This window comes from Dama dama, chromosome 3 (assembly GCF_033118175.1).
Source record: "Dama dama isolate Ldn47 chromosome 3, ASM3311817v1, whole genome shotgun sequence".
Classification (NCBI taxonomy): Eukaryota; Metazoa; Chordata; class Mammalia; order Artiodactyla; family Cervidae; genus Dama; species Dama dama.
This window is the reverse complement of record NC_083683.1, coordinates 48,471,221-48,497,168: the sequence shown is the minus strand read 5'-3', so window position 1 is coordinate 48,497,168 and position 25,948 is coordinate 48,471,221.

The following is a 25,948-nucleotide window of genomic DNA, read 5'->3' as shown; positions in this document are numbered from 1 at the left end:
AGCAACTTACAATAATAGCAAAAATATAAAGTTTCTAGGACTAAATCTAACAAAAGGTGTTCGAGTTCTTCAAGGAGAAAAATATAAAATTCTATGGAAATATATTAGAGAAGATCAAATAAATGGATAAATACACCATGTTCTTGGCTAGGGTGACTCAATTCAATAAAGATGTCAATTATTTACAAATTGAATTATGAATTCAAAGCAATTCCAATAAAAACCCCAACAGAGTTTTTCTTGGAACTGGGTAAGCTAGTTCTAAAATTTATTTGAAAAATCAAGTGCCAAATGCAGACAAAATAGTCCTGATAAAAAAAAAACACAAGGTGGGATACTCACTCTACACAACATTATCATAATATAAAACTCTAATAATTAATATTATGGATATCAGAGCAGAGAAAGATAGATAGATCAGTGACTCAGAAATTAAACATACATATATAGAGGCCTATTTGTAACAGAATGAGTATTGCATATTAGTGAGGAAAAGACAGACTGTTGAATAAGCTGGAACAAATGATTATCCATTTAGAAAAAGATTAAATTGGATCGCTACCTCAAACAGTACACTCAAACCCATTACAAGTTGATTTAAGCCTTAAATGGAAAAGCAAACCTAGAAAACTCTTAGTAGATGATATAGACGACTACTAATAGGACTTTGACATTAAAAATGGATTTATTTTATACTTTGGGTAATAATCTAATACTACATCATTTATTTTGTTGTTAAAATTATTCCAGTTTTAGCATGGGGAGCTCAGAAGGCTGCTCTGTCCCTCAGGAAAACTACCATCGTTGTGGGGGTTTTGAGGACTTCCTTACTTTCTGGCACTATAAGATGTTCCAGGCTCATCTGGTATATTTCCTGCCTCATCCTAGAATCAGCTATTTCTCTAAAAATTCATGGTTCTTCAGACTTTTGGACTATGCGGGATAAAGCGAGGGAGGGATGATTTGAGAGAATAGCATTGAAACATGTATATTACCATATGTAAAATAGATCACTGGTGTAGGTCTGATGTATGAAGCACGGCACTCAAAGCCCATGCTCTGGGACAACCCAGAGGGATGGGGTGAGGAGGGAGGTAGGAGGAGGATTCATGATGGGGGGACACATGTGCACCCATGGCTGATTCATGTCGATGTATGGCAAAAACCACCATGATATTGCAAAGTAATTAGCCTCCAATCAAAATAAATAAATTAATTTTTAAAATTCCTGGTTCTTTTAATTAATTTATTTATTTTGAGAGTTATGTTTTATTCTGTGGAAATTTTTAAGGCTTCAAGCCCAAGAGATAGCATCTCAAGTAACCCTGAGAGAACTGCACCAAGGAAGTGAGGGGAGGAACCAGGTAATGTAGGTTTTGCAACAAAGGGCATGTAGTGTGAACATCAAAAGACTATTGCTAATTGAAGGAAGCCAGATATCTCAAGTTAAGGAATTTAGTGTTTTTCTTATACGGAAAGATGCAAAGACTCTGGGCTCGCTGAAATCATTCCTTTCATCATATACATCTCAGCTATGTGGGGCCAGTATCTTGTGTTTTTCACATCCTGAGCTTCCTTGAGGCTCACCGTAGGGAGTGCCTGAATCTGAGGCTGCCAGATGACAGGTATTCTTCTCCTTCCTAAGTGCCCCTAGGGCTCAGGAACTCACATTGGGTTGCAATGGTTGATGACTGTGATATTTTTGTTAACTGATATGGCAGGAAAGATTCCATTTCTCAGTCCCTCCCCATGGTATGAAATTCAACCAATATTTGGGAGATGTTTTATGAAAAATTTTTGTCCCATGGTGCTGGGAGGCTCCTCCCAGATTGGGCAAAAGTTCTTGTTAATATGCCACTCAAGATGTTAATTTTCAGATTAGGCCCATTAGTAGATAATTAAAGATTCTCTGGATCCTCTATCTTCTAAAATATTATGATCCAGAAGATATTTTCCTTGTTGTTTCTTCCCATACATAGAATCACACTATTACAATTATTTTCACATATAAAACTATATATCTGATCAATTGTTCTAAGTCACCTAGTCATCATTGCATTCATTGGGGGCCTGGCTACACACTGTAAGAAACAACAATCTTATAAAATAGACAAGATATAAATAATGTAGCTAGTAACATGGACAAAGTTATAGTGTAGCAGATAGACAAGGCATAAACACCTGATTCTTTTTATTAGAGAATGGTATTAGAAATTAAAATCTTGGCACTAGGTCTGCTCATAGTTACTGGGGTACTGTAGACCCTCTCTGCAGATATAATTAGGAAAATGTGTATGTGTACTATACATGTGTATACATATTGATACATCTATAATTATTTCTATTATCTCTATTAAGTAAAACATGAGTTCATATTAATAGCTCCAACTCTCATCCAGAATTCCACGGTTTATTCCAGCCTTGTCCCCTTGCTTATCTGTAACCTTCTCTCCAATAGTGGGAAACTAGGCTTCTACTATTCATGTTCCATAAATAAATATCCATGATAAATAAACAAATATCAATTAGTGATTGAATAAGTAAATAGAAGAAGATAAACAACTTCCATACAGAAGAATTCTAAATACTTTAGATACTCCCCCCTAAAGAAAATGAAACATAACTTCCTACTTATTAAATGTGGTTTGTACATTATGACTTTCTTCTAAAGAACACAGAATGGAAAGGGATGGCAAATATAACTTTACAGTGGAGAAACCTAACAAACACGACCTCAGTGAGGGGCTCAAAGTCATCAGTGGGAGATAATATTAATAGTATATAATTTTCATACAATATGATGAAATGGCACTTTACCCCTGTGGTCTTCTTCCTGAAAATCCATAATTCTGTCTAACCATTCTTTTCTATGTGAAAAGAAATCAAACCCAAATTGAAGGGCATTCTGCAAATAGTTGATCAGTCCTCAAAATGGTGAAGGCCCTCAAAAACGAGGAAAGTTTGAGAAACTGTCATAGTCTAGAGGAGTCTAAGGAGACGTGATGACTAAATGTGATGGAGTATCCTAAATGGAATCCCAGAACAGAACAATTAAGAAAATCTGAGTAAGATACGGACTTCATTTCTTTCCATTTTATTTGCTTATTTTTGGCTGTGCTGGGTCTTCATCGCTGCACGTGGGCTTTCTCGCGTGGCGAGCAGGGGCTGCTCTCTAGCTGCAGTGCACGGGCCTCTCATTGCTGTGGCTTCCCTTGTTGCCGAGCATGGACTCCAAGGCATGAGGCTTCAGTAGTTTTAGCTCACAGGCTTAGTTGCCCTGTGACATGTGGAATCTTCCTAGATCAGGAATGGAACCCATATCCCCTGCATTGGCAGGCAGATTCTTAACCACCAGACCATCAGGGGAGTTCAAATAAAGACTTTGGATAACGATGGTGTATCAATATTGGTTTATTAGTTGTGACAAATGCACTGCAGTAATAAAGGTGTTAACAATAGAGAAAACTGGGTGTGAGGTATATGAGAACTGTCTATAGACTCTTGCAACTTTTCTCTAAGACTGTTCTAAAATTAAAAGTTCATTGGATGTTTAAAAGAAGGATTCCTTAACCAAAAAAGGAAAGGAGCAAATGAAAAGAAAAAGACTCTCTACTCAATATTCTGCAATGACCCATATGGGAAAAGAATCTTAAAAAAGAGTGTATATATGTGTATGTATAGCTGATTCACTGTCATACAGCAGAAACTAACACAACATTGTAAATCAACTACACTCCAATAAAATTTTTTTAATAAATAAAAGAAAAAAACTAACAAATTTGACTGTATTAGAGTGGAGAACTTCAGTTTATGAAAAGACCCCACCAAAGAACAGAAAGACAAGCCAAAGAGTGGAAAAAGATATTTGCCACATTGATAACCAACAAGGGGTCAGCATCAAGGATACGTAAAGAACAACTTTGAGTCCATAAGAAAAATACAAATTCTCCATAAAATGAAGAGCAGAAGACATGAATAGGCATTTCACGGTAGAAGAAACACAGATAAACATATGGTGGGGGGGTATGAGCAAGGTGTCCAACTTCATCATTAATCTGGGAAAGACAAATTTGTGATACTGGTTATATGTGGAACCTAAAAAAATGGTACAAATGAACTTATTTACAAAACAGATAGAGTCACAGATGTAGAAAACAAATTTATGGCTATCAAGGGAGAAAGGGCGTGGGGATAAACTGGGAGATCGGGATTGATATATATACACTACTATTATATATAAAATAGATAACTAATAAGGACCTACTGTATAGTGGGCTTCCCTGGTGGAACAGCAGTAAAGAATCTGCTTGCACTGTGGGAGACCGAGGTTCTATCCCTGTGCCAGGAAGACCCCCTAGAGGAGGAAATGGCAACCCAATCCAGTATTCTTGCTTGGGAAATCCCATGGACAGACGAGCCAGGCGGGCTACAATCCATGGGGTTGCAAAGAGTTGGACACAACTTAGCAACTGAACAACAGCCACAATAGCTAGGGGTACTTACACAGGTGACAAAACTATAAAGACAAGGAAATGATTAACACAAAGTTGAGGATAATAGTAAAATACATGAGGAGAAACATATGGGAGCTTCCGATGTGCAGATATTCTTCTCTTTCCAAATCTAGATACACGAGTATTCATTGTAATATTAGCTATTAGCATTAGTACTTAACTATGTGTGTAATAGTATGTTCTTTTGTGTATTATATGTGTGTCCATTAGTCAGTAATAACTATCTCAAGGAAAGATATGCTGATGACAAAACCACGATGACATATTTATTTTATTTATTATTTCTTTTTATGTAGCATATGTGTACATATTTTTGATGATATGAGTGAGCTGGAAGCATTTAGTAGGTAGAATCCGTTCCTCACTTCTCCTCTCTAAGGTTGACTCCATTATCCAGTCCATCCAATTTCTCACTTTAAATTTGTGTGTAGAAGTCTTCCTTTTCTTTCCAGTCATTGCAGGTAATCGTCACCGTGGTCTTCTTCCGGAGTGCCTTCTGACTGAGGGCATTATCATTCCTGAGCACATGCTTCCTCCTGACGTGGCACAGTCAGATCTGCTGGACTCCATTCCCACTGGGACTGGATCTGTTAACGCCTGGATCTCACTCCAAGTTCCCTGGCCCCCTGCTCTACTTACCCAAGCGGTCCTTTTAACCAAGGCTGACGATCACCACCTTTCATGAGAATGTCTTGTCGCCATCTTTGGGGAAATCTTGCCCACTCACAGCATCCCAGTCTTCCCCTTACTGTTCTGCTGTTTATGTTCTGCCCATTTCAAAGCAAGAAAAATATTCTGCTTAGGAATCTGCACCCAGACCTAGGATAAAAAGGTTCTTTTTCCCACCTTACCTTCAAATTCAACAAGATCATGATCCATGTTTGCCTCCATGTTCTGTCAGTATAGAGCAGTGATTAAGTATTGTGGTTCTGGACTCAGACTGATCTAAGTTTAAATCTCAGTCCTGCAATTTAACAACTGCATGACCTTAAGCTAGTTATTTAACTACTCAGATCACCATCTTCTTTATGTATATAATAGGAATTTTTTTTATTCCAGGTACTTTTGTTGCAAGCGTCTTTGCTATAGACATCTTTGCCATTAGCATTTTGGATGCAAACATTTTCACAGCATAACTAATAGGCCATAACCCAAGTAAAAGGTAAAATAACCTGCTGGCAGTTTGGTTTTAAATCTGTGGCATTGGCACAGTACCCTCATTTTTACATTATATAAATCTTAGCATTCATAATGGTCTGTACAGTGAGGAGAAGATCTGGCAGTCTTAAAGTAGTGGATGATAACAACTGTGGATGTATATGGATTTGGTGGAAAATACAGTGATAAGACTCACTGAACGTGTGAATTAAAAGAAGTTGCACATTATACTAGAAAATGATAACATATCACTGTGCAAATCCTTCAGTGATTTGAAGTTGCAGAGCTGAACCCACATTTCCCATAGACCTTTGGAACGTCTATCAACGGACATTGTAACAACATGCCAAGAACAACCAACAGTAGAGAGGCTCTCACAAGGCAATATAAAGCTCAGTTACAAATACACATTCTATGATTTGGAAATGGATCTCTCTTTCAATGAAGGAAGAAACTTTATGGAAAAAGAAAAAGTGCAATGCTGAATGAGGAAACAAATCAGCAAGCCCCCAACATGCATAAAATAAAATACTGTAAACAAATGACCTGGAAGTCATGTGCTATGCACACCATGACTATGCACACATTTTAAATGTATTCAAATATTTTGTATTTCACAACAGTTTTTGTAATTTTGTTATTTAATTTTTCATGTTTTATTCCATTCAGTTCAGTTCAGTCTCTCAGTCATGTCCAACTCTTTGAGACCCCATGGACTGCAGCATGCCAGGCTTCCCTGTCCATCAACAACTCCCGGAGCTTACTCAGACTCATGCCCATTGACTCAGACTCATGTTTTATTATGTTCTTTTTAATGTCTCTCTTATTTTATTTTTTTTTATGGCAAAACTGCCTTACAGTCAATTAGTTATGCAGTGAAAATGTTTGTGGTGAAAATCCTTGTGGCAAACATACTTACTGGGAAAATACCAGACATGATATTTCTTCCTACTTCACCGAGGTGTCACAAGCATTGAATTAAATAAAGCACTCAGTAGGTTGTCTGAAGTGTAGCGAGCACTCAATAAATGTCAGACATTATTCCCTTGTTTTTTGTCTTAATATTATTGACTTGTTTTGGAAGCTGAGTTCTTCCTTGGGGTGAAATTATTTCTTATTAACTTTCTTAGTGTGGTGGCATGTAGTCGCTCAGTTGTATCTGACTCTTTGTGACCGCATGACTATAGCCCACCAGGCTCCTCTGTCCATGGGATTTCCCAGACAAGAATATTGGAGTGGGTTGCCATTTCCTTCTCCAGGGGATCTTCTCAACCCAGGGATTGAACCTGTGTCTCTTGCTTTGGCATGTGGGTTCTTTACCCCTGAGCCACCAGGGAAGTCCTAACTCTGAAATAGTCCTTTCTTGAACTTACTTAGCCCCCTGCTGTCACTTTCCCTGCCATGGCATTGAAATAGGATTCCAGGAAATTAACCTAAAATCTCACCAGGCAGATGGGAAGCCTGTCCACTCCTTCTAGGCTCTTGCGCAACCAGAACATTCTATACAATTTCTCAGTAATTCCTTATACTACCACATTCTTCTGCTGTCTTGAGTCTTTTCCTGATTTCAGTTCCTTTTACTGGGCTCATGACCATTCACTCATTCGTTCTTCAATGAGGCTTTCATTTTAACTCTCTGATAATAGCTGAAAACTCTCCATCCCTCTTCTTATTCACACAGAAGAATCTTAATTGGTTTGCCCCTCCCTTCTCTCTGTCATTCATACTCATTTCAAAACTTTTTAGGCTGTAATAAAAAAAAATCCAAAGTTCAAGAAGCATCAATATTAAAATATTTAAAACTTACAAAAAGCAATATATTACATAAATAACATTTTATAAGCCTTTAAAATAACTTCTGACAACCAGGGCATGTTTTATTGTTCAAAACAAAAATCAAAAGAAAAGAAAAAAGAAAATACTCTGCTAGTTGAAATCTGCAACTCTACTTTAGAGCTTTATTTTGTCAGAATAAACCCCTGTTAGAATGCGATTCCTCCAGGAAGATGCATTCTGAGAGGGATTGTACCTTTAGATCAGGGATTTACAAACTATGATCCCCAGCAGACTAGTTACATGGGATGCTAACAGATTTCTTTAAACATTTATTTATTTGGTTGCACTGGACCTTAGCTGCAGCATGTGGGATCTTTAGTTGTGACATGCAAACCCTTAGTTGTATATGGGATCTAGTTCCCTGACCAGGGATCAGACCCAAGCCCCTCCCTGCATTAGGAACATGGAGTCTTAGCTACTGGACCACCAGGGAAGTTCCAACAGATATTTTTATACCAGTTACAAAAATGTTCTGTGATCAAAAACGGTTAGGAAATGCTGGGTGAATAGCTCACTGTAGATGGCAAGAGGGTGAATGTTCTGGACCCTTCTTGCCTCTCAGACCTCACCTGGTACCACTTGTCTTCTCTCTGGTCTAGGGTACTTGGCTTCATCTTTCAGAGCTAAACATGCAAAAGCTCACCCTAGCCTCAGCACCTCTGAATTTGCTAGTCCCTCTGCCAGGGATGCAGAGAAGGCAATGGCACCCCACTGCAGTACTCTTGCCTGGAAAATCCCATGGATGGAGGAGCCTGGTAAGCTGAAGTCCATGGGGTCGCTAGGAGTCGGACACGACTGAGCGACTTCACTTTCAATTTTCACTTTCATGCATTGGAGAAGGAAATGGCAACCCACTCCAGTGTTCTTGCCTGGAGAATCCCAGGGATGGGGGAGCCTGGTGGGCTGCTGTCTATGGGGTCGCACAGAGTCGGACACGACTGAAGCGACTTAGCAGCAGCAGCTGCCGGGGATGCTCTTCCCAGATCCTCACATAGCTGGCTTCTTCTGATTACTCATTCAAGTCTTGGTTCAAATGTCACAGCTGACCACACCCTTTAACACTCTGTAATAATCTGTAATAACACTTTTTCTACTTATGTATCTGTTCCACCAAAATTAAAATGAAAAACCATCTATCTTATTCATGGCCATGGCTCTGGTGGCTAGAAAAACATGTGGGACACTGTAGAAACTCAATAAATACTGAATGAGTGAGTGAATCAACATTAAACAGGTTTCTTCCACATAAGACTTCTCAGGGCCTTTCCTGCATGAATCTGTACTAGAACTCTCAAAGCAGGAAAGGTAGTATTCAGGCTTTTCCAAACCTAAATGCTCCCTGGAGCACAGAGTGGAAACTTTTTTTATTGCTTATACTTTTGTAAATACTGCTTCAGGTTGTATAAATGAATTTATACTTAATGAATTTTTGGTTGTCTGAAGGCTGGTTTAGAGGGTTGGAGAGTCAAGATGACACATTAAGCTATAAGTAGGAAAAAGATGTATAGAAAATGGGAGTGGGGATGGAAAAGATCTCAGAAGTGGTAGATGCAAACCTTTCCCCAAAGTTGAATCCCAGTGTTTAGATCATTAGATCTTAGGATATGTCTTTAAATTAAGAACTTGCTCAGCCCAATTGTACCCAGGGTTGGCCGTACTTGCTTCTGCTGCAGCTTTACTTATAAACAGAAAGGTTACCATCCTGAAAAAAAAGAAAGTTACACACACGCAAACACACATCTTCAATAAATGCTCCAAATTACATCCTAACAGGTAAATTAGAATGTAACTGGCAAGGCTGTTATTTTGAAACTAGCAAGCATCCTCATCCCTCCACCATTAGGACATTCCTTATCTAAATGTCTCAGTCATTGCCTTCTACTGCATCCGCGGAGGGCCAAAGTCAAGGCAGATGGGAAAGTAGCAAGGAGATGGTTTTGTCCACTTTCTAGCTTCTGGAGAAAAAAATATTGAAATATCCTTGAAAATGTCGTTCTGAACCTCTTAACTGCTTTCATCTGGGTAGCAGACAGATGAACTGGGAGATGAGGAGGGCACAGTGGTGGGAAGGAGGAGAGGAAGCTGTTATCCCGGGGATTAAAATAACGCCTCATCTTCATCTTGGAATGAACTGTAAACAGGTTCAATAATTTGCTTGAAAAGTGGTTTTGTTAACAGCTTTTAAATTGACTTAATAGTTCAGAGAAGAGAAAGTGGTCTTTACGGAAATCAGGTCCCAATTAAACTGTGTGCTAGCAGCAGAATATCATTGTATCATTACTGAGCTTAAAATACAAGTACCATGAAATGTTTTCTCTGGAAGGAGTTTTAAAAAACCGTTAACAGTAACAACTTTGGAGAGAGATTCTTCTTTGAACTTAGGGTCTGGAACTTAGGGTGGGTAAAAGAAGTGTAGAGGAGATTTTTACTTTTTGTCTAATCTTTCTGTTCAGCTTGGGTACTTACTATATGTATATGTTACATTTATTAGTTTTCTCTTTAAGGTCAATGTATCAAAAGAATGCACTTCCTTGATTGAGTAGCCTCTTTCCCTTTTGGTACCCGAGGCCAGGATAGGAAGAGGAGGAAACAAAACATGTGAAAAGAATCAGAAAAGGCCAACTGAGAACTCACAAAGGAAGAGCTGGGACCCTTCACCGCTTTGTCCTCTGTGGTCTGTCTTCTTGATCCTGGCTTTTTGAGAGAGGGTATAACCACTGGGCTTACACAGTGTAGGACAGATTGCTTTCTTTCTTTTTTTTTAAAAATTATTTATTTATTTATTTGGCTGCACCAAGTTTTAGTTGTGGCATGTGGGATCTTTAATTGAGGCATGTAGGATGTAGTTCCCTGACCAGGGATTAAAACCAGCCTCCTTGCCTTGGGAGCACAGAGTCTTAGCCACTGGACCACCAGGGAAATCCCAGGACAAATTTCTTGAATTGGTTCTTTTGATGAACATACTGTGCACTTTGCTGGGAAACAAAGATACGAAACAGTTCTTGCCCTCTTCCTGTAGCAAATGAGTGCTGAGTCTGAAACTTATCCAAGTCAAGTTTGAGGAAGAAGGAGAAACAGAAGGAGAAACAGGAATGGGGGAGGAGGAGGGGAAACTTTAAAAAAAAAAGTGAAGTGGTCCTGTTATCCTCAATATCTTTCTAGAGATATAACTCTTCAGATTCAGGTCTTCCCAAGTGGTGAGAGTGGTAAAGAACCTGCCTGCCAATGCAGAAGATGTAAGAGTCAGGGGTTCGATCCCTGGGTTGGGAAGATTCCCCTGGAGGAGGCCATGGAAACCCACTCCAGTATTCTTGCCTGCAGAATCCCATGGACAGAGGAGCCTGGCAGGCTACAGTCCAGTGTTGCAAAGAGCCAGACATGACCGAAGTCACTTAGCACAACACAGCACACCCCTTCAGATGAGGTGAGCTTTCAGATGCTTGTCATTTTGTCCTTATAGTCTCTACCTCTTCCTTCCTTTCTTCCTATTTCCCCCCTTCTTTCCCTGCTCCCCTCCTTTCAGTAAATGTTTATTGAGCACCCCCTAAGTGGGAGGCATTGGTGCAACAGAAGATGCAAAGATGAGTAAGACATGGTTCCTATTCTCAAATTGCTCATTAACACAATGAGGTAAGAGGTAGAATCAAGAGCCAGTGACGTGGTAGGAGAGCAGTTAATTCTGAGTAAATTGACCAGGAAGGCTCTACAGTGGTGGTAGCATTTGAACTAAGGATAGAAGGTGTGAGAAGAACTTTCAGATGGATGATGTTACTCCTATAATAATATGGCAAAAGGGAAATTGCCGATATAGGCCTAATCTAATCACGCGAGCCCTTTAAAAGTAAAGGATTTTATCTAGCTGGTGTCAGAAAGGTGCTGAGGGAGATCTGAAGCAGGAGGGCCCAACACGCCAGTGCTGCTTTGCAGAAGAAAGGACAGGAGAAGAGATGAGGGTGGATTAAAGGAGCTGAAAGAGACCCCGGGCTGACAGCCAGCCAGGACACCAAGACCTCAGCCCTGCAGCCCTGAGCTAATATATTCCACCAAAAGCCTGAATGAGCCTGAAGGTTGATTCTTCCCCAGAAGAGCACCTTGACTTTGGCCTTGTGAGAACCTAAGTAGAGACCTCAGTGGAGCCCGCCTGGACTTCTGACCTATAAAACCATGAGATCATAAACAGGTGTTGTTTTAAGCCATTACCTATGTGATACTCATAACAAAGCAATCAAGAGCTTAACAAGAAGCATTTTCTACTCAGAGGGGAAAACCTGAGTGCTCAGGGACTTCAGGGGAGAACAAGTAGCTGGGAAACATGAGGTCCACATGTGCATAGGCACTAGCCCAGACGTCTACCAAGCTGAGTTTGAGCCAGATCAGGAAAGTCATCGAGGGTCATGCATGTTGAGGAGTTTGGGCCTTATCTTGAGCACCACATTCTACCTCCCTTCTCCCTCCTAGAAGTGAAGTGAAGTGTTAGTCACTCAGTCATGTCCGACTCTTAGCAACCCCATGGACTGTGGCCCACCAGGCTCCTCTGTCCATGGGATTCTCCAGGTAAGAATACTGGAGTGGGTTACCATTCCCTTCTCCAGGGGATTTTCCCAACCCAGGGACTGAATCCAGGTTTCCTGCATTGTAGGCAGATTTATTCCCTCCTAGAAGCTCTGTCATCTCCTGTCCAACGTGGAAATACTTCTCTTACTTGACTAATGTCTGAGATGTCCGTACAGTTTTTTTTTTTTTTTTTTTTTGGTCCGTACAGTTTTTTATGCATCTGTCTTTCTTTTCTTTCCTGTTTAATATCCACCTGCATCGTTCCTGCTCTCTACTCTGGCACTGTTTCTCTTCAAGTGGGGGTGATCTCCCAGGAGTCCTGCCTGGGGATGACCAGAAGAGGACATAGCTGTAGGGTCAGAACCTTGACAGTGTCCACCAACATCCACCACCAGGCCCCTGTGAAGGGACTGGCTAGCGGGGACCGGAAGTAGAATCGACTCCTCCAAATGGAAGGAATAGAGTGGATCCGAGCCCGGGTATCTCATATAAGAAGTAATGGAAGAAGTGTTGGCAGCAGAGCTCTGAAACTGATCCAAGGATCCTATCAGAGAAGTGCTGTCAGTTTAGGAAATGGACAAGGTGAGATGTGTCAGGGCCCCAGCAGGAAAAGCAGTTTTCCCCAGAGGGCTCAAATGAAGAGACTTTGAAGAAATGTTTTTGACATATGTGTGGGCAAGGTTAAGGGAATAAAATCAGAGTGTAGGAATGACTCTACATTACCACCTCAAGAAAGAAATCGTTACCACCTCAACCTCAATGATCTAAGGAATAAGGAATGTGATAGTAACCAGGGCCTGGTGAGAGCTGGAGCCATGGAGAACAGGCCACCTGGATGAGACTCGTAGTCATGGAGGCAAGCAACTATTGCCAAAGAATGAGTTTTGAAGCAAGGAGGAGCAGAGTGAAATACCTGATCTCTCTTTCCTCCCTCATCCCCTAAAGTGCTTCCCCTAGCTGGACTCATCAGAAGGCAGTCAGGAAGGGAGCCCAGGAAGATGTGGTTCAGACATGTCATCCTCCTGCAGCCCAGAACAGGGCAGAGAAAGGTGGATAGTGGATCTGGGGGAAAGCTGGGAAAGAAGAATAGAAAACAACACGTTAGGGAAGTAAGTGGCTCATGGGCCTTGCCATGATGTTGACTTTGCCATGACCAAGATCATCTATGGGCTCAACCATGATGGCTCTTAACCCTGGGACCCTCTTTATGGCTCTCCTGTTGCTGGTGGGATCCAGAAGAGGAGGGATCTGAAAGGAGAAAAGATCCCATGAGTGTCAAGCCCACGTGTTGGCCCCCCAGTTCAGGGATGCTCTATGAGTGCAGTCACCTCCCGTAAGAGGAGAGGGTTTGGGGGAGTGAACACAGGGGTATCATATGCTCAATGTGGGAGCTTCTAGCCCAGGGACATTAGGGGCTTCCCAGAGATTGCAGCCTGAACTATTTGGGGTCTACATATTCAGCGTGGTGGGAAACCATGCTTAGAGTTGTGGGCTGGTCTGACCACTTGTGCCAGGGCTGTACGGTTGTGTTTTGGAGGGAGGGGGCAGCACAGAGATGGCCCAGGGGAAGGATGTGGTTGAATCCTTCTTTAAGAGCACAGCTTGTTATCTTTTGGGTCAAGAAAATTATAGGGGATTGATAAATTTACTAGAACAGCAAGAATCACACTGGGTTTTTTTTTTTTTTCAGCTTTAAATAAGGACATTCTTTTCCCAAAATATCTTCCTTGGGCTGAGAATGATCCTAGGAAAGTTTCTGACCATCCAGAGACTTTAAAATTAATTCTGGTGAAGAGCCACAGTCAGTACTATTAGTTCAGATGAAGCCCTTAAGTGACCCAAATCCCACTACACTCACTCCAGGCTGCCTGGTCCAGTTTGGACAACACCCTGCTCCCTCTCAACATTTGGCTCAGAAAGACTAAGTATTATCTCTCACTTCTAGTCTGATCCCATGGCTGAGCCAGCCCCAGACAAGCTTCAGGGCAAACTTCTCCAGCCCTGAGGAACTTTAAGGACCAGGTCAGCGATTGCAAACAAAGATAAGGCAGGCTGCTGCACCACGTGAAGGTCCAGGGAAGGCGGGAGGCTCCAGAGAGGACGCTCTCCCGTGGCTGAGTCCAGTCTCCCCACCGTCCAGAAGATTCTGTGTGGCCTGGGCCCCTAGCTCTGGGTCTGGACACCGGGCCCTCTCCCTCAACCTCAAGCAGCTGGTCAGGACAGTTCTTCCCAGGAACACGGCCTGTTTATTCTACCTCTTGGCCCAAGTTCCCTCTTGAGCCCAGAGAAAGCCCCCACAGCGGAGGTCTGGACCCAAACTTGCACAATCAGGCCCTGTTCCCTGGGTCCCCAGGCCAACGTGGGGGTGGGAGGCCTGGGTCAGCGTGGGCAGAGGGGAGGGTGGAAGCTGAGCCCAAGACCACGCAGCCCTGTGCTATCAGCCGCCTGCCTGAGACCACAGGCGAGACGCCTTTGGAGGCGTCACAGCCCCTGCTGTCCAGGCCCTCTATGGCTCTCCAGGGACTCCTGGAGCCCATGAGCTTGGCATGAAGCCCTCAGCCAGACTTTGGACCCATTAAGTGCAGGCTGGAAAGATGGGTGAGGGGACCAGAGCTGGACGGAGCTGGCAGCCACCACCAGGTCCCCCCTGGTTTAATATCCAAAGACGAACTAAGGGTCAGATGTGACTGACCCTTATAAATGAAGCAGGAACAACCCATTGTAAGCAAGCAGCCCAAAGTTGGGGGTCTCTGGGTACCATCGGTACTGCCATCCTCACCCTGATTGCTGACTCCAGGACCCAAGGCCCCCCGGGGCAGAGCACCAGGCGTGCTCTCCTGGTTAACAAGCCAGCTTTCTGTATCCTAAACTTGCTTTGTTAGGTTCCAGTCCCCACCACACACACACACACACACACACCAGCCCAATTACACACCCCACCCACCATGTTGGTAATCAGTAATCTGGCCAATTACTCTAACTGCCGTTCGCCGCGGAGGAAGGGACCCACCCACACACCCGCGGCTGAGAAACTTTCTTCCAGAGCTGTTTTCCTCTGAGTGGGGCCGACACCTGGGTGCTCTCCGGGAACTGAGTGTCCCCTCTGCTCCTGATGACTCCCCCCACCACCCGCTCCACAGGAAACAGGACTCACAGCGGCAAGTTGAGGCGGGGGCAGGCAGAGAGCACTTTCAAGATGCTACAGAGGAACCTTGAGCCTGTCTCAGGCTCAAGGGGTGATGTCTGCACAGAGTCCATTAGAGTCCATACCCTGTGCTATGGACCACTGCCCTCACCCCTGTGTTCTTGGCCCAGGATGCCATCCTCATCTAGATCTGTCCGTCCAAGTCAGTCTCAACCAGCTGGTGCCAGATGGCTTGCTGATACCTGGGTGTGTTTGGGGACAACCCAAGTGAGAAGATGTCCCCATTGCTGGGGTGATGAGAGGGCCAGTGAACTTGCTGGGGATCAGCACACAGTGAAGTTTTGATCTCAGCTTAATCAGCAGAATATGTTGTACAATGTGTCCACTCACATGGCTCCTCCCTTCTGTCCCACCCTTGAGCCCTGAAAACTCAGATGTTTGGCCATAGGACATTGCTTAGGATTTGTTATGATGTATCATCTTGGGTAATTGATTTGTGTATTTGTGTGAACATATATTTTTAATTGGATTGCTCGGTCCCTAACCTGGGTTATAGTTTCTGAGAACCCTTTTGTTACCAAGGAAACCTGGCTCCTTCCATTGTTTCCTCCCAGCAGGAAGGCTTGCAAGCAATGGAACTCAACCCCTGCCTGCACCCCCTGGTAGGATCTCTGATGAGCTGGTCTTCAGATCCTGCCACTTCAGTGAAGGCTGGATGGTAGCCATGACCCTGATGATACTTACAAAGTCCCCTTCGGTACTCACACCTGCAGGGTCTGCCACCTCTGTCTCCCTGGGTCCCTGCAAGTCACCTGGCCCCTGGTCAGCCCCAAGAGAGCCCCGCTTCTGGGCAGAAGGGAGCGTAGGCTGTGAAAGACTAGGTGCTCTTTTGTGCACAGTTCTCTTGGGGCCTCCTTCAACGTGCCCACGTGGGTCCTACAGACTCCCGCTGTGCTGCATGCACCTCAGGGCCCCTTGCCTCCTACGTTGCAGGGCTTTCCCCAGACCACAGACGCTCATATAGCCTCCACAGTTTCCAGCCTCTAAACCACTGGGATGGGACTTTCAGAAACAACATCTCCACACACCTTCCTCCCCCCAACTCCAGCTCAGCTTGAGGTCTGACCTCAGCTTAGGTGGGGGAGACCCTGGACACTCCAAGCCCAACCTTGCTGTGGGAGCCACAACTGAGTGAATACGAGTGCTTCTTATGTCTCCCCCTCCACCAACACCATTTGGTCACTGGGTCAGTGTCCCTACCTGCGCTTCCCCTCCCCAAAGAAAAATATCTGCTTTGCTGACTTCAAGGAAAAACAGAGACATTACTAACAGTGATACTCATTAGAGCAAAATCTCCCTCACCAGTCTCTACTGGAACCAGAAGAGGAATCTGTGGGCAGATGTGCGTGTGCTCATGTGCACGCCCCTGTGCGTGCAAGGAAGGAGGTTTGCGAAGGGACCTATGAGATAGGAGAAACCACAGTGATGCATGCAGGGGAGGCCAGAGGAAGATCCAGATGGACAGAGCCTGGGAGAGCAATGCGCCTGGCTCAGACTTGTAGGTGCCTGTGGTTCACTGTGCACGGAACTGAGTCAGCACATTCACACCACCCTCACATGTGCTGAAGGAAATGGACCACCCAGAGAATGCCCTCCTGTGGACTGTGATAACCAAGCAGTAGGAGAAAGTGGTACAAAGGACAGGTCCAGGGCTCACAGATGCAGGCAGCCGTGAAGGTGACTGCACTTTAAATGGATGATAAAGGTAAAATAAGTACAGGATAAGGTAACTCCCAGGCCATGCTCAGGAGAATCGTGAGAGAATAATTCACATTCATCTTTCTGGGGATAACCATGTCCAGGTTCCTCTGGACACCTCCTGTTTAAAGTCCAGGGATACAACAAAGTAAATGTGTATAATGCTAATTGATATACATACATCTCTAAAGGATAGAGAATCTCTCAGACTGGATTTTTAAAAGTCAGTCTATATTTTGTTCATAATTAATAGTAACACAAAAATATTGAAAGCAAAACATTAAAAAAATTAAGTTGGCATAGCAATATTAATGGCAGCAATAATGTTATTAATTAACAGTTATTATCAAATAGACTTTTTGTTGTTGCTCAGTCGCCAAGTCATGTCCGACTCTTTCAGACCCCAGGGACTGCAATACATCAGTCTCCCCTATCCCTCACCATCTCCTGGAGTTTGCCGAAGTTCATGTCCATTGAATCAGTGATGCCATCCAACCATCTCATCCTCTGACTTTAAAGAGAAAAACAAACAAAAAAATGCAGACACTGTAGAGATAAAGAGAAATAACTGAATCTGAATCCCTTTAGCAACATAGTCTTGAAATCCATGATGCAAAATTGACAGAATTACAAGGAGAAATTAATAAAACTACCATTAGAATGGGAGATTTCCGTTTACCTGTTACAGAAACTCAAAACTTAAAAAGTCAAAAATTGAATAAGAACATAAATCATAAATCGTTACAATAGAACTTATTATTAAGTCTTGATCAGAAGGTCATATATAAAATCTTGAACCCCAAACTGGAGAATACACATTCTTTTTAAGAACACATGACAAAATATTCACACAAGGAGACCATAAACCAAATCTCCAAAGAAGACCAACTATTTTTTTTTCATGTTCTCTGACCACAATGAAGTAGAACAAAACTTCTAACAAAAAGGTCCTAATATATCACACAGGGAACTATATTCAATATCCTGTGATAAACTATAATGGAAAAGAATATTGAAAAAGAAGAGAGGTATATAATTGAATCAGTTTGCTGAACAGCAGAGATTGGCACAATATTGTAAATCAACTGTATCTCAATAAAAAAAAGAAAACAAAACTTCAATTTCAAAAAGATAAACAAAATCTTTATTTGGCAACCTTCAAATGCTCTCTGAAATAATGTATAGGCCAAAGAAAAATAATTATGGTTATGAAAATAATATCTAATAATTAAAACAATACACATGAAAATGTGTGGATGCAGTGAAATCTCTCTGTTGGAAAATATATAATTTAAAATATACTGATAATAACGTAAGACTGAATGTTAGTGAGATGCATATTCAATTTTAAAAATCAAGAGAACAGAGAAAGTAGAAGCATAAAAATAAAAGCAAAAATTAATAGTCTAGAGACTAACAATAATGGGAAAATTCCAAAGCTGGTTTCTAAGAAGATTACCGAACCTGACAAACTTTAAGGAAAATAAAATAGCAAGATTCATTTAGGAAGGAAAAGTGGGGAAAAGGTGGCAGAAACAACCTTCATGGCAACTAGAGACAGTGTAGATACAACAAAAGCCTGAAGGAACAGCACGTCTTCAGGGGAGCCAGCTCTCCCTCCCCTTTACAGCTGGCTACAGGGCTCATGTCTTATTTATCTTTGTATCTTCAAAGGCTGGCAACCTGGTACAAAATAGATATTCAGTGGGTTTGTTATATATAACCAAGTCCTCTTCCTGAGTAGGCAGTCTATGGCCCCAATATTGGAGCAAACAGTCCATGGACAGTTACCAACAACTGTGCAATGTCACTATTTGTTCTTACTGTTACATAAAGCACCACAGTTTAGAAACTCCATAGTTAAAAATAACAATAATCAGAGTAAATTAAAGTTATCCTTATAATAATATTCATCTTCCTTACTTGGATGAGATTGGTCTGAATAACAGTGAGAAGGGGCAAGGATGCTAGGGTGGTATTCATCACCCAGAACACCTGGAGGAGATCGTGTCCCATACGTGACCACAAGGCTCTCCCATACGTAACAACAAGGCTGTTAAGTGGGGAAGCGGGTTGGAAACCCATAGCTCATCATGACATCTGTGTCCAAGCTTCTATGTGGCCAAGAAAGCTGGACTGGCCAGGTGTTCATATCAGTCTCTGAAATCAAAGGAATTGGTCTCAGCTTTCACAAACACCATGCGGGCCGGGAGCAAGAACACTGCCGGGCTGGAATGTTTGTGGCTGAAAATGGAGCACTGCAAGGCTGACATATGCAGGACACCAAAGTTTAGGATCTCAGAAGTTGTAGAGAGGCCTCCTAAGCCCTTCCAAAAATGCCCTTTCCAGGCACTGAGGCCTGAACCGTTCCCGCATGGTGCTAAGGGGATCTTGGCTTTGTCCCCTAAGGAATGTATGTGTGTGTGCTCAGTCACCAAGTTGTGTCCGAATTTTTTGTGACTCCATGGACTTGTAGCCCACCAGGCTCCTCTGTCCATGGGATTTTCCAGGCAAGAATACTGGAGTACATTGCCATTCCCTTCTCCAGGGGATCTTCTTGAGCCAGGGATCAAACTCCTTGTCTCCTGCATTGGCAGGCGGGTTCTTTATCATGGAGCCACCAGGAAGCCCCCCTAAGGAGAGGTCACCCTAAGGTTATCAGCCATTGCTAACCCTGAATTCAAGAATCAGATTCTTTCCTGACAGGAAGATTACTAGGGGCGGGTTGGGTGGAGTGAGCTGGAGGCAGGAGGACAGGAGGGCACTGGCTGCCTGAGGCAAAAACAGGGAGTTCAAACTGCCTAGTGCCGAGTTCTGCCCGGGCCAGCCCCGAGCGTAGGAGCTAAGGGAGAGTTCGCCAGGGGGATGGGGGTGGAGGAGGAGGAATGTGTTCCGGAAGCCCCAGCACAGCTGGAAGCCATGTGGCCTCTCTGGATTCTGGGCCAGGAGAAAAGCAGACCAGCAATCACGGGGTGGAGGGAGAAACACAGAGCATCTGGCTTTGCAAATTACAGCTTCCAGGGAAAGAGCTTCACGTGAGCGCGCTGTGGAGCTGATGCGAAGATGTAGGAATGCTCCCTACTATCACCCCATCAGTCCACCCACCATGTCAGCTCCACTCCAAAGTCTTTGAAGGTAAAGCCAGGCAACCCCGAAACAATAATAATCATTTGTAAGACACTTTACCATGTAGAGCAATCGCTCAGATATGTTATCTCCCATGAGCCTCACAACATCCTCTGGGAGGATGTATTTAAGACTGCTTTTATTTTGCAAAAGAGGAAACTGAGGCTCAGCAAAGATAAGAAACTAGGGACAGAGCTGGGACTTCACTCCAGACCCTGGAGGTTTAATGCCTTTGCTTCTCAAAGTGTGGTCCATGGACCAGCAGCATCAGCCCACTCTGGAAGCTTGTTATAAATAAGAAATTTCAAACCCAGACTTGGTGAATCAGAATCAGCATTTGAACAAGATCCTTAAGTGATTCACATTTTAACATTCACATTAAAATTTGAGACATACTATGTTCACCAATGGGCTTCCTAGGTAGCATTAGCAGTAAAGAACAGCCTTGCCAATGCAGGAGATATAAGAGACGTGGGTTCAATCCCTGGGTGGGGAAGAGCCCCTAGAGTAGGAAATGGCAACCCAGTCCAGTATTCTTGCCTGGAGAATCCTGTGGACAGAGCAGCCTGGTGGGCTGCAGTCCATGGGGTTGGACAAGATTAAAGTGACTTAGCACACTTGTCCACCTTATCTGACCATTCTCGTAAACACCTGATGACCTACTTGAGTACTGAGGCTCCCACTCTGGGGGAGTTTCAGTATTTTAGAGCTGGAAGGACTTCTCTAAAGCACCTACACCTACTTCATCGTGGTACAGATGACGCTGACACATTCTGAAAGCAAGTCTCTAACAAAATAAGATAAAAATGCAAAAAATCTCTTTTGACTCAAAAGGCTTCCATTAAACCTGCCATCTTCCTATTTCTTTCTTTCTTTCTTTTTTTAATATTAATGTGGCCGCACCGGGTCTCAGTTGGAGCATGCAGTATGTCAGTATCCTGACAAGGGATTGAATCCAGACCCCCTGCATTGGGATTGCAGAATCTTAGCCACTGGACTACCAGGGAAGCCCCCTATTTCTTTACTTTAAATTCGTTTCCTATTTGGTGCTTATTACTCGGGGTTCTGTTATAAAAGCAGGTTTTCTTTGCCAATTTATGTGCAATTTAGGCTAATAGTAAACGTCATCACAGTAACAATAACAGAAGCAATCATGGCCTTTTCTTTGTTTGGCATGTCCCATTTTTCCAGTGTTTTCTACCTATGGTTCAGTCACATGCTAGGCAGCTGTAGAAAACCAGCCTGCTATGAAAGTTCGGTTCTGGATAGTCTGGGACAATCACTGAGTTGGTTACAAATATAAACTAGATGTAATAACATGTGGAGAGAAACACTTAATAATAATGTGTGGAGAGATATCTATATATCTACAAGGATGCAGGCCATGCTAAAAGAGTGTCTGTCAAGCACAAGTTCAGGGCTTTGGCAATTTTCTGGTTAATTTGCTAAGTCAGGAAGGCCAAACCAGATCCTTCAGGCCAGTGGCAGATTTTTGAACCTAAATATTCTGGTTTGGCTGTCTTCATTATAAAGTTAACCTGTTACTTGCCAAATCACTGCTTGATTCATGCTCTACTAAGGGGAACGAAATTCTTATGTGAGTGTGAGCACACATGTTTTAACATGTGATTTACATGGAACTTGGCTTGGGTCATTTGTTCTTTGAGATATCAACTCAAACATTCATCCCACAGGAGGTGGGAAATCCAAGGTCCCTCCCAGTATATCTAGGAGTGGATATTGGCCTTAGGTACCCCCACCCTGACCCCAGCCACTTTGCTCACTTCTGGCTCCAAGTTTGTGCTTCTGTGGGATTTTCTCTCTCATGTCTTGCCTCCTGTGGACATTTCCACTTTGTACTTGCATGGATTCGAGTATCAAATTCACTCCATTTTGCTTGATTTCTCCAAAACATCACTCACCAAGGTCAGTGGATGTAGCTAACTTGCCCTGTGAATGGAAAAGGAACAGAAGGCTGTTCTTTGCCACACAACAGAATAGCTCCTAATGCTGATGACTAGAATCTGTATCCTTAAAGTCTTCCAGTATTCTCTTTCCCTACATTCCTGCCAAGGGGAATTGTCTTCTACTTGGTGCTCCTACCATGCTGTGGCTCCTTCTTTATCCATCTGGCCTCTAAGCTAAACAGCCTTCACCCACAAACAAGCCTATCTCTCCCCAGTGTTCAATATGCTACAAAGGTCCGTATGGTCAAAGCTGTGGTTTTTCTAGTAGTCATGTATGGATGTGAGAGTTGGACCATAAAGAAGGCTGAGCATCGAAGAAGTGATGCTTTTGAACTGTGATGTAGAAGACTCTTGAGAGTCCCTTGGACTGCAAGGAAATCAAACTGGTCAATCCTAAAGGAAGTCAACCCTGAATATTCTTTAGAAGGACTGATGCTGAAGTTGAAGTGCCAATACTTTGGCCACTTGATGAGAAGAGCCAACTCACTGGAAAAGACCCTGATGCTGGGAAAGATTGAAGGCAAGAGGAGATGGGGGAGACAGAGGATGAGATGGTTGGATGGCATCGCTGGCTCAATGGACATGAGTTTGAGCAAACTGGGGGAGACAGTGAAGGACAGGGAAGCCGGGTGTGCTGCAAAGAGTCAGACACGGCTGAGTGACTGAACAACAACAATAAGCCATCTCATGCAAGGACTGCCTTCTAAGACAAACGGCACATCCTTAGTTGTGAGGTTTGTTCAACAAAGGGCCAGAGGATGAATTCTGTGGATGTCAGCAACAGTGGGCTCCTTCCTGACACGCTCACCAACGCCTTCCGTTACAGGATAGATAGATGGATGGCATCCAGGTGCTAGGGCATGTGTGTCAATGTATGTGCAAGCATGGCTGAGAGAATATATATGTGCAAGTGTGCATACATGTGACTATGTGTGTATTTGCACAGGTGGAGAGCAGCCCTATGAATTAGGTCAAATGTGACTAGGGAAATATGTAAAGCATGTGTCTAGACTCATTCCTTAGGTGTTGGAACCGATGCTGGGAAATCCCACATGTCAGTCCCATGAAGACTCAAGGAAGGGATTCCCCATACCCAAGCTACATCTCCTTGAAAATTATCAATTAATTGGGAAGCAATAGACAGACACAGGGCTTCCCTGGTAGCTCAGCTGGTAAAGAATCTGCCTGCAATGTGGGAGATCTTGGGTTCGATCCTTGGGTCAGGAAGATTCCCTGGAGGAGGGCATGGCAACCCACTCCAGTATTCTTGTATGGAGAATCCCCATGGACAGGGAAGCCTGGTGGGCTACAGTCCACAGGGTCACAAAGAGTCAGACATGACTGAGCAACTAAGGACAACACACACAGGGAGACACAAAGGAAATAGATAGAGCCGTGCGGAGTTGGAAAGCCAGAAAAAGAGTTAGCTGAAACAAGATCATCTTGGTTCTCAGAGACCTTGGCTTCATATACCACAAATGCCACTGGAAGAGACAAAGCTGGGAAGACGCTGCTAGTTCTTAGGCAGAGAAGACCCTGGGGAGGGTGAGCTGCACAGACCTCTGATGCCATAGGAGCCAAGTGGGGGACAGGCCTGGCCCTTCTGGAGGGAGGAGGAGGGCAAGGATACCTTCTTGGAGGCCAACCTGACTGGGGCTGAGACCTGGGGTTTCCAAGCAAAGCAATATGCGGCTGTTGCTGCTAAGTCGCTTCAGTTTCCGACTCTGTTCGACCCCATAGACAGCAGCCCACCAGACTCCCCCATCCCTGGGACTCTCCAGGCAAGAACACTGGAGTGGGTTGCCGTTTCCTTCTCCAATGCATGAAAGTGAAGTCGCTCAGTCGTGTCCAACTCTTCGCGACCCCATGGACTGCAGCCTACCAGGCTCCTCTGTTCATGGGATTTTCCAGGCAAGAGTAATGTGAGCCCACATATAGCCCCAGAATTGGAAGGATCTGAGACTCTTGGGATGGGAGGGGGTCAGGGTAGGGCTAGCATTTCACCAGCCCCTTCTCCCATACTGCTCATATTCCCCAGACCTTGGAATTCTCTGAGGGATGGAGGACAAAATGTTTAATGTCACTGGGAGAGGCTGGTGAGGCCAGGACACCCCTGGACATGTGCTGGTGGCCAGTTCCATCCTGAGTCCAGGCAGATCCCCTAGGCTTGGGTGTAAAGAAACTGCTGGAAGTTTGTGCTCCACCACCTGTGGCAGGCAGCATTGTCCCAGGGAGTCCCCCCTTCACTCGTCTCCTCCAGCCCCACAGACCAACCTGGCTTTGCCAGCTGAGACCTAGAGGGCTGGTGTGAACAGGACAATGTGGAAAGCCTCTCTGAGGAGATGACACTCAGGCCAACAGACAGGATGAGGATGGGGCAGGCTGTTGGACGGGGAGGGACAGGCAGGGGGAGTGGAAGTTCTAGGCCCTGAGACAGAAAAAGAACTTCAACCTTTAGGAACTGAAAGAGCCAAGTGCCTGGTCAGTAAGGAGGGCAGAAGATGAAGCTGGGGACATGGGGGAAGTCCAGAATTACTCAGGACCTGCGTTATAGTCTACAGTAACACACACACACACACACACACACACACACACACACATACACAGACACTCTGAAAGGTTTGTGGGGAAAGGCTACTATGGTCTGAATGATGATTCTTAATGCTCATGGGGACTGAAATGGAGGAGTCCCAAGTTGGAAGCAGGGGACTAGTCATGAGGGTAGAGTCCAGGTAAGGAGAAGAGGGTAATTTAGAAGAAACTGAGGTGGTCATGGCAATTAAGAGAAATGGTGGGATTAGCAGTACACTTTGGAGGTAGGGTTTGCTGGACCTGATGATAATATGGATGTGGAAGGTGAGGAGGAATCAAGGACCACAGTCCTTAGCAATGAGGAAGGCGGAGGTGACATAGGCAAGCCTGGGGGTGTAGGTAGCAGGTGAGAATCCCGAGTTCTTGTCAAGACAGGTTAAGCTCAAAATGACCGGGCACCTCAGGCAGGAATGTCACGTGGGACCTGCCTCTGGAAATTGGGCCTCCAAGGGGAGGACAGGGCCAGTCAGACATGTGGACTTGCCATCTTGTGGGTGGTATGTACAGCCATGGAAACCTACAGAGAGGAGCCCCAGACCAAGTCCAAGGGCACTGGCTTTAGAGTCACTTTGAAGCCACCACCGGGGCAGGAAGAAAACCAGGAGAGCACCGTGTGGGGAAGCCGGGAGAGGGAAGGGTTTCAGGGTGGGGTCAGCTGAGTTAAAGCAGCTGAGACAGAGGAAGCCTGTGAGGTGAGAGACTGGTGAATTTATTATGAATGGTGGCAGGCAGAAGTCAGGCTGGAGGGTGTGGCGAAGAGGGGATGGCTGAGGAGGAAGTAGAGGCAACTGTCATGTCCCGCCAACTTACGGCTCTGGGGAGGCGGTGTGGATCTGGCAGAGGGATTTTTAAAAGACCTGTTCTGCATTCTGGGTGGAAGCCAGAGAATGAAGGTGTGAATGAGAGGGGGGTTAGGCCTTCCTCAGGCACCCCTGCCTCTTCCAGTAAAGTTGAGGAAACCTCTACCCCCGAACGGGGCTTCCCTCATAGCTCAGTTGGTAAAGAATCTGCCTGTAATGCAGGAGACCCCAGTTCGAGGCCTGGGTTGGGAAGATCCCCTGGAGAAGGAAATGGCAACCCACTCCAGTCCAGAGGAGCCAGTCAATGGGGTCACAAGAGTCAGACACAATTTAGCGACTATCACCATCTACCCTCGAACCTGGACCTATGCCTCTCGGGCCCCGTCTGGGGCTGCATGGAGAGGAAGTGCCAAGTCCTCTCCAGAAGGTGAAGGAAGCTGGGAGGGGAGGGCCTGCCTTGCTCTGGAAATAGAAAACCAATGCTGGTAACTGAGTAAC